This window comes from Lolium rigidum, chromosome 7 (genome assembly GCF_022539505.1).
Source record: "Lolium rigidum isolate FL_2022 chromosome 7, APGP_CSIRO_Lrig_0.1, whole genome shotgun sequence".
NCBI lineage: Eukaryota > Viridiplantae > Streptophyta > Magnoliopsida > Poales > Poaceae > Lolium > Lolium rigidum.
The window spans coordinates 36,057,459-36,066,433 of record NC_061514.1 but is presented as its reverse complement, the minus strand read 5'-3'; positions in this window follow the sequence as shown (position 1 = coordinate 36,066,433).

Genomic DNA, 8,975 nt, shown 5'->3' with positions numbered 1-8,975 from the left:
TCTGTCTGCTCCGCCTCGCGCGGTGGCCGGACGGCGGTGGTTAGCGTCGGCGGTGGAGCTTCGGCGTCGGCGAGCGGAGGTGGTGCTGCCGGGCTCGATCTGGGTCTGGGCGGGCCCTCGGGGTTGGAGCTCGCCGGCCGCTCGCAGGCCGGGGCGGCGGCCCCGGGGACGCGGTGGCGGCGGGGTTTGGGCGGCTAGCTTCTCCTCGGCGCGGAGGTCGCGTGGAGGCTGCTGGTTTCGCTGCGGAGGGCCACCGTGGGTGGCAGGTCTGGCACCTGCAGGCTCGTGGCGGAGGTGTGCCACGGCGCAAGGACGGCGGCGCGGCGGCGCAGCATCTGGTGGGTGAGGCGCCGGTTTCGGCGTCACGCAGACGGCGGTTGGTTGGAGAGAGGTGCTGGCCTATCGCGCGTGGAGGCCGGAGCGGCGGCTCCGGGATTCAAGGTGGTGCTGCTGGCATGGTCCTGGCTGCGTGGGCGGCAGGGCATGCTTCCTTGGGCGTGGGCGGCGTCCCTCTTGCCGGTGGCTCGCGCTCGTTTATAGTCTGGAGGCGATGGTTGTGGGTCTCCAGACGAAAGTCTTGCCCGACTTGGTCGGTGCCGGCAACGGCAGCGCTCGTGGGCGTCGTTCTTCCTCCTTGGAGGCGTTGTTGTGGAGTCTCGACACCCCTCACACACCATTCCGGGGTGAAAACTGAAATCTGGCCTGCCGGATTGGATGACGGCGGCGTTTTTTGGGCGTCGTGACCTCCCTAGAGGCGTCATTTTTCGGATGGTTGGGAGACTCGTTGAGTTGCTTGGCCTACTGGTTGGGTCGACGTCCTCGGGTTCCGTCGGTGCGCGAGTGCCGTTGGCTTGCTTCTCGCGACCTGCCTCTCCCCATGATGCTGGTTTGGCCTAGCCGTTTCCTTCGGCTCTGACTTCCTCTCCAGGGACGTGGACCGGGCAGCCGCGGTGCTCGCCATTGTCGTCGTGCTGGTGTCTTCCGGTGGCTCTCCATACCTAGTTCGGCTAGGTTGTGTGGCCATGTGTGGTTTTCGCTGGTTTTTTCTGAAAAACTGCGCCGTGTTGGTTTTTCTTGTCTGGTTTTCCTCATAAACCGGACACGTCGGTGTCGTGTTTGTATCGGTTTTCGGCCAGTTTTCCTTATAAACTGGTCATTTTCCCTCTTCTTAATGAAAAGGCAGAGCTCCCGCCGGTTGCTCCAAAAAAAAAAATTTCAATTTCTTCATAAATAAAGGTGAGCAGCCACTGCTTACAAAGGAACAGTCACCCTATGCCACCCAATTCACTCTTCAATGCCGTGCCCTCGAGGTAGCCAGTAGTTGAAGAATAAGTGATGCTTTCGTGGTAAATCCCAACGGCCACTTTTTTTTTGAAACGGAGGCAAAAGCTTTGCCTCATCTATTAATTAAGCAGAAGGTGTTCGGTTTTTAGGAAAAAACCGGGCAAAAACCTACAAAGATAGGGCCAAGCCCACACTCACCCACACGACGCCACGAAGGCACACCGAGCCACCCTGGCTACCCACATAAGCTACACAAACGCGAAGCTCGAGTTGGCCTATGCCAAACAGATGGCTCCCCAAGAAAAGGCCGGTAGCTCCGATTCTGACGACGAGCCGCGGAGAGGAGATGCACAAGACCTGCGCCGAAAAGGACCTTCACCGTCGAACCGCCCCTCGAAGGTCATCGTACACCACCCAAAGGCAGCTTCGACTTCACAGCAAGAGGAGGCCAACCTGAAGACATTCGGACACGTCGGGACGGAGCCGACTAACACGGTCTTGCAGCAACCAAACCATGCCCAACGCCATTGTCGTTGCCGCCCAAGCCCACCGCCGAGAGTCACCTTATCGCCCAAGCGACCCAAGGTCAAGCACCCTCGAAGATGACGAATATTCGGAGCCGCCGCTCCGACATACCGCTGCTCCGTCGCGCCCTGCGCATCCACCAAGACCACCACCTTCCGGGGCCGCCGCCCCGACATACCACCGCTCGCTCTCGAGCTGCGACGCTGCACGAACCGTCCAAACCAAAATAAATCAATTCCTTTTAACTACAGGATCAAGAGTCAAGAAGATAAAATACAGTTTAGTCCACTGATGCACAAGAAAAAAACTGACCAAGTTCTCCAATTTGACACAGCGCACATCAACGAAAAACTAAAAGAGATGAAGACCACCAGGACAGACATGGCACATTTGCTTGTGTGTTCGGCGCTAATGTGGGATTGAAAGAGCAAACCTGGAATAAATCCAGGGAAATTGTGGGATTGAAAGAGAAAACCTGGAATAAATCCAGGGAAAAATTAGCATTGTGGTCAACTGGTGGTGTTCACTGGACTGAACTTATAACGGGTGGATGAGGAAAGCAAAGTAGAGGAGAGCGGAACAGAAGTGGATCTGATGGATAAGGGAATCTGCTACCGTTGAGGAGGGCTCAAACAGCATGAAATTTGTATCGACAATGAGCAATCAAACTTGAGGACAGAGGGATCAGATGGGAACACACCAGGTCTCGGCGTCCACACCGAGCGTGATAGGCCTAATCCCCTTTTCCGTTTGCCCTCTGCCGCTCGCCATCTTGGCAAATGGCAACCCAGGCATCCCACAGCGGGAGCGTGCCATGCCTCAGTGAGATCCCCTGCTTTGTCCGCTGCTCGGCTTGAGAACGGAATCAAGCAAGGCCTCGTTCCCCTGCTGCTGCGGCCGCTTGCGCACAACGACAGAGTCAGCTAGAGGAGGCGAGGCTGCCTCGCCGCGCCGCCAACGCCTAAGCCTGTGGAGAGCCGGGCTAGGGGCTGCGCTGAGAGACTCACGATGGAGGGGCGCCGCTGACGCATCTGCCGCCGAGAGACTGCAGCCACTACACGGGCACGACCAAACAAGGGTAATGGTGGGGCTGATCGATTCATGTTTCCTTTGTACGGTGGAACACCGATGGAAGGAAACCTGGTACCGCACTGCTGCTGCTGCAGGCCAATGCACCAGCAATTTCCGGCCATGAACGCGTCAGTCTTGGTGAAATCGTCACCTAGTGGCAGCCGATCGAACGCGCTGCGATGAATATGGCCACCATGACCACGGCCGGCCCTCGGCCACAAGCTCTCCCTCAGCGACGCCACCAGTCCACCACCTAGCACGGTGCTCCGCGGCCTAGCCACAGCCAGGAACACGGCCACGCCCGCAGGCGAGGCGGAAGACGGGAATAAGCACCCTACCAATCCCAAGATCTCGGTCATGCCTTAGAGCTTCAGATGCGAGGACTCCCTGCAGAGCACGGCATCTGCGACGCGCCCAGAACCAGCACGCGACGCGGGCACCGCGCGAAAGCCGGCACGCAGAGACAGGCAAATAGCCACTGGTTCTTGGATCACCACCGGCAGCGTCGGATCCCAGTTCTTGGATCCGGAGCACAGCTGCGCGCCTAGCCTCGGCCTGCACGGCTGCCGGAGATCATTCGTCGCGGTGGTTGCGGTCCCCATGCCCACCATCTCGAACCCTAGCCTCGCCCTGAGCATGGTTGCTGGCATGGTATATGAGGAGGATGCACCTCCTAGCGTGTAGGCGCAACGCCGAGCACCGTGGTGGGGCGGAAACGGAACAGGAGGGGGCGGTGCGCCGGACGTGGACAGGAGAGAGAGGTGGGCGGCAGCCTTGGGGCAAGGGAGCCGCTGGAGGCAGGGGAGGAGCCCGAAGCGGGGAGAAAATCGAGGGGATGGTATGGGCTAGTGGGCCAAAACGAATAACTGGTCAAAGCGGTTCACTAAAAAATGCTACATCCAACCAAGCTAACGACCCAGCCTAAAAAGAAGCACACCAAACATCAAAGAAAGTGGACAACAAAAATCTAAGAGAGCACCAGAACTGCACACAAGAAAAATACCATGGAATTCAACTATAACAGAGCACATGTATGAAAATGCTATGAACTCAAAAAAATCAAAATTCTAGCAAAAATCGAAGTGGTTAAGGTTTAGTATAGTACTTATTCCTATGGCTTGACATGTGCGCGCACCCACACATAAGCTAAATGGAGGCACCGTCATCTTTGCAGTCTTTATTCCCACTAATCAGTTTAATTTAGAGTTGGCTTCGCGTACATGTATCTAAATTTGGCGTACATTTCACTCACATAAATCATTTAGCGTGGTAAGTGAATCGTATGGCATCTGGATTCTTTTTGTATTGTCCATCCAATGTACATAAGCAACTGGACCCATTCGTTAGCCGCCGTGTTTATTTCATCCCAAAACATACTCCTTATGCATATATTTTAAATCTCCATCGTTAGTATACATAGCTAACAAAGATTAAATGAGTCATATTATTTAGCACATGTGGAAGAACACGGTGGCTTCTTTTCATTCTTATATTGATTTTAGTATATAATACATAAATTCAACCTTATTCACAGTAAAATATATCTAGATATATCTATATCTACACTAAGCTTAGTAACTTATTTTCGACCGGATATATACAGTGCGTATTTTCGATGGTCTGATGGATTAACTAATAATAGGTTTATTTCCATGTGAATTCAGCCAGCAAATACATGTGTGTACATGTATGTATATCTCGAAATTCAGGTGCTCTAGTTGCGGCACCGTGTACCCCGTTCGTGTCCAGCTATTTTTTTATTTGACGTATATCAAGCATTTTTATTCTTTGTTTAAATACACATGGTTTATGTAGCTAGTGTCCTGATATACCACCTCCTTTCACCTTTTCCGTTCTGAACAAATACATCTAGCTAGTGTCATAGTATATCACGTTTTGTTATTTTCTGGTTAGCATGTGGTTCTTCTTTTTTAAACATACACATGTAGCTAGCTAGTGTCCTGGCAAGTCACTCCTTGAACTTTTTATCGATCTATGACCCACGTACGTGGATGTGAAAAGGGAAAGCGAAATAAAAAATGAAAGTTGTCTCATGGAAAGTTACGGAATAGCTCGTGTTGGACTAATTAACTGGACATGTCTCGCATATTTGTTACGTAAATTTCATAGTTAATTTAAAATCCTAGCCATATATTTTAGATCTAACTATCAAAAGTTTATTATGATGATGTGGATTAACGTGGTATCTCTATTTTAATCATATGTATCTTGCTTTTAGTAGATAACTAGGAAAATTGCCAGTGTGTTGCACCGGGAGAAAGCATAAGGCTGCACTTTATTGCTTTTTCTCCGCCAAAACCATCATAATATTGGGTCATGAGTATTTTTAGGAGCTAGGCCAGTAACGTCACACTTGGTTTGTCGTTTTTGTTTAGATATATTAAAATGTATGTAGACATGTTTTAATTATAGATATGTTTACACCTAAAAAAAATTAAAACACTTATTTTTTTTAAGACAGAGAAAGTACTTAGGAGGCCTTTTTGTCTTGTTTTATTTTCCCTTCCGTTCACCCGCAAGAATCTAAAGGTATAATTGCTGCACCCCCATGGGGCTATTTGGAGCTATCCACACAGGCCACCCGGCGCGCACGGGCTGGGCGTGGCCTTGCTCGGTCTTCAGCTATTGGTCCACGTGGCGCCATCTGGTTGGCTCGTGAGGGGAAAAGGTGAGACGAAACCAGCAGCGTCCGGTGAAACCCTACCCCAATCCCCGTAGCCCGCCGGTCTCTTGTCCACCTCTCTCCCCCGCCCGCCTTTCCTCGCGCACGGCGCTTCCCCTCCGGGCTCCGGCCTCTCCTCCTTTCCCATGCCCAGCTGAGTGTGGGAGAAGTACATCATCGTCGTCAGATTCATCCTCGCCGAAGGAATCGTCCTGGGAGAGCCGGAATCGACCTAGGCCGCTCGCGGCGGCTGCCCTACCTCCCGCTCGGCCGCGACCCACCCGCGCTCACCGGCGGCTTCCCTACCTCCCGCTCGGCCGCGACCCACCCGTGCTCTCCGGCGGCTGTCCTAGCTCCCGTTCGGCCGACGCAAACAAGGTAAAAAAACATGGAGTGTTGGACTAGATCAAGCACCGCCTCCACTTACTGCTGCTACCCCTGCCGCATCTCCACTCTACACTCTGATGCTGCTCTCTCTCTCTCTCAACAGCTTGGGAAGGGGAAAAGGTGGAGCTCGTCAGGAGATGGGGTGGCCGTAGGGGATTCCCTCATCTCCATGTCGTTGGTGACAAGAAAACTCGAAACCCTAGGTAATTTCCTCGTGCTCCATCCATGAATCATCTCCTTCTCCCCATGTGATTCATGTCTTTTTTCCACTACTCGTTTATTTCTTCAAGGTCCTGAGATTTTTCCTTGAGATCCGTCCTCGGATTACTATATGTGCTATTTAAGGAGAAGAGAGTGGAGTAGGCAGTATACGTGAAGGAGCCGAAGTGATTGTTGCTAGCTTCTTTGCGGAAGATAGGTGGCTGTCACAAGGGAAGAAGAAGCAATACTTAATTACAACATGTGATTGGTGCCGCACTATGTGCCCTGTGACACCCCACATCTCATCTTGATCGATGTGAGATTAGATCTTAGGATGGCCTGATGCATGGTACTGAAGTGATTTTTTTGTCCAACTTATGTCACAAGGTAAGCTGAATTCGGATCCGGTCGATTAGTTATGTCACTATTTCCTAGCAATTGGATTTCCTCAATGTTGCTATCTGTTTTGTTCATCTTACTAATTTGGGTTTTGTCAACTACACGGCTGATTTTTGATGGTTTGTTAAACAATAGACACTAATTATTGTGGCTAATATATAGATGATTGTTTCATTTTTAGCATTGGATGGAGAACATGCCACCCAAGCCTACACTGTGCGGATGCATGGATACCTCAAAGAGGAGCAGCTGTTGGACGTCGCCGTGGCAGTTGCATTGTGACATCTAGGCTCTGGAGATTGAAAACAATGAGTAGTACGTGTTGTCCATGGCCTCTGCCCTTTGTGGAACCTAAGGGAAGATAAGAAGTACACAAAGGATCTGCAGTAATTGTGATTCGACATTCAGAATGAGGTTATTTAACTTCCAGATTGTTTATCGGTTTAGCAACTCCAATATTTATTGCATAGTGTAATTTGTTTTACCATTCTTCTTGGTACGGTTGATTTTGGACACAAATGAACACAAATCTCATGAAACAGAGAAGCAATTGCATTTACTCAGCGCTAATTAGGTATTCAGTGTGTGACAACTACGTTTTTATGTTCATGTCCTATAACTTCTATTTTTATGCGAGTCTTAAAGATTCTTTACAAAGATATATTGAATGGTTTCCTGATGGTGTGAGCAAGACTATTATTGGAAACAAGACATGAATAGTAGAGTGAAGGGTTATACAAGATTGATGTTCCATCAATGGATGTAGTTGGTCATCTATAATTAAAACAGAATGCTATGGTATCACTTCAGGTACACACATTCCTTTTGACTTTGTGAGGATTTGAAGGGTTTCTACTATTTTACATCTCTGTCATTTTTTATTTGGGCACTCCAGTTTTACAGATTCTTTGTTGTATATTCGCACGATACATTTGGTGCATTTAGATATATTATGGGTTGGTACTCTAGGCTGGATTGGGTCTAGCTAAACACTGAGAATTCTGCTGCTATATTCCTTTTCAAAAAATAATCCTTTTTTGCCACCTTTCATTTATTTCAATTTGGCCAGCTAGCCGCTACTTTCTTGGCTCATACAGCTAGAAATGTTCATTTATTTCCCGTTGTCATCTTATGTTCTCTTCTCCTAAGTGGTGATTTTTTTCTGTGATCGCCATATATACATATTTGGGTTAAAAGTCATCTCTAGCTTCATTTTGTTTCAGGGTGTTCCTTTTGTAGATGCTGCGTTTAACTCTCCTTCAGGTATATGTATTTCTACACCCCATGTCTCCATTCTTTTTATCTGCTTAATGATGAATGGTAGGCTATTCAGAGTTAAATGTATAATATAGGAATAAAGATGTCATGTGTATTATTACTGCTGTAGGGCAACGCTGTGACTATCATTTTTTTTTCTAAATGGAAATGGGATGGGGCTGAGGCATGTTAATCTAAAATAAATATCATACATAGGAAGAAAGATGTCATGTGTATTATTACTTCCTTTTATTACGAACAAATAAATGGATCACCAATTGTATATCGATTTCAAGATATTCTCTTCAATACGTTTTTTCTACATGCTATATAATTTTATTCATATTCCTTTTTACCCTACAGTCGAGCATCAGGTTATATGGTACTGTTTCCAGGAAAGTAAGGAATTGATTTTACCTTGTTCTCATGTGCTTTCATTCTTATTTTGGTCAGCATTGCCTCTTTTCCGTTTACGGGCCGACCTATTACACTAATATTCTTACTTGTTGTACTTGCATCTAGAGCTACACAATCATGATATATTGCAATAGTGAGCTTGAATACCAACAAGATGTGTATTGTAGGCTTCTGTTAGTTACTCTTATTATTTTAGCGAGTTGTCTGTGTGATATGCCATTGAAAAGTAATATTTTGGATCCTATAAATTAAAATAGTTTAGGAAGTTGGTATGCTCATGCATAACTGAGTGCTCTCTTGGTTCATGTCTCCAAAATTCTTTCTTTTCATATCACCTTTATTGTGGGCAGAAAATAGAATAGTGTGTATCAATCTGAAATCTGAAACATACTTGTGTTCGATGATGCCCGGTTCTGTCCATAAGCATTGCCGGGTGGAGAATGTTACCCTTAAATAGTGAAAAGATCTATATCTATTTCTCCAATTGTTATCATGTGCTTGACTGTGATTGTAGTTCAATAATTTCAATGGAAATTTAAGCTAGTGGTCTTGATGGCTAAAGGAATGGTCTCACTGTGTTCCCTCAATTTACCTTTTCCCAACATAAAATGCGGAGATTTCTAGGGGGCTTGCTAATTTTGTTGATAACGTGGTGAGTTTCTTCTACTTTCTCAGGAATCGGTTGTGATATATGATTTTGAAGTCTCGTGCAGGTTGTTTTTGTTTTTGTTGAAGGCCACTCTTTTATATT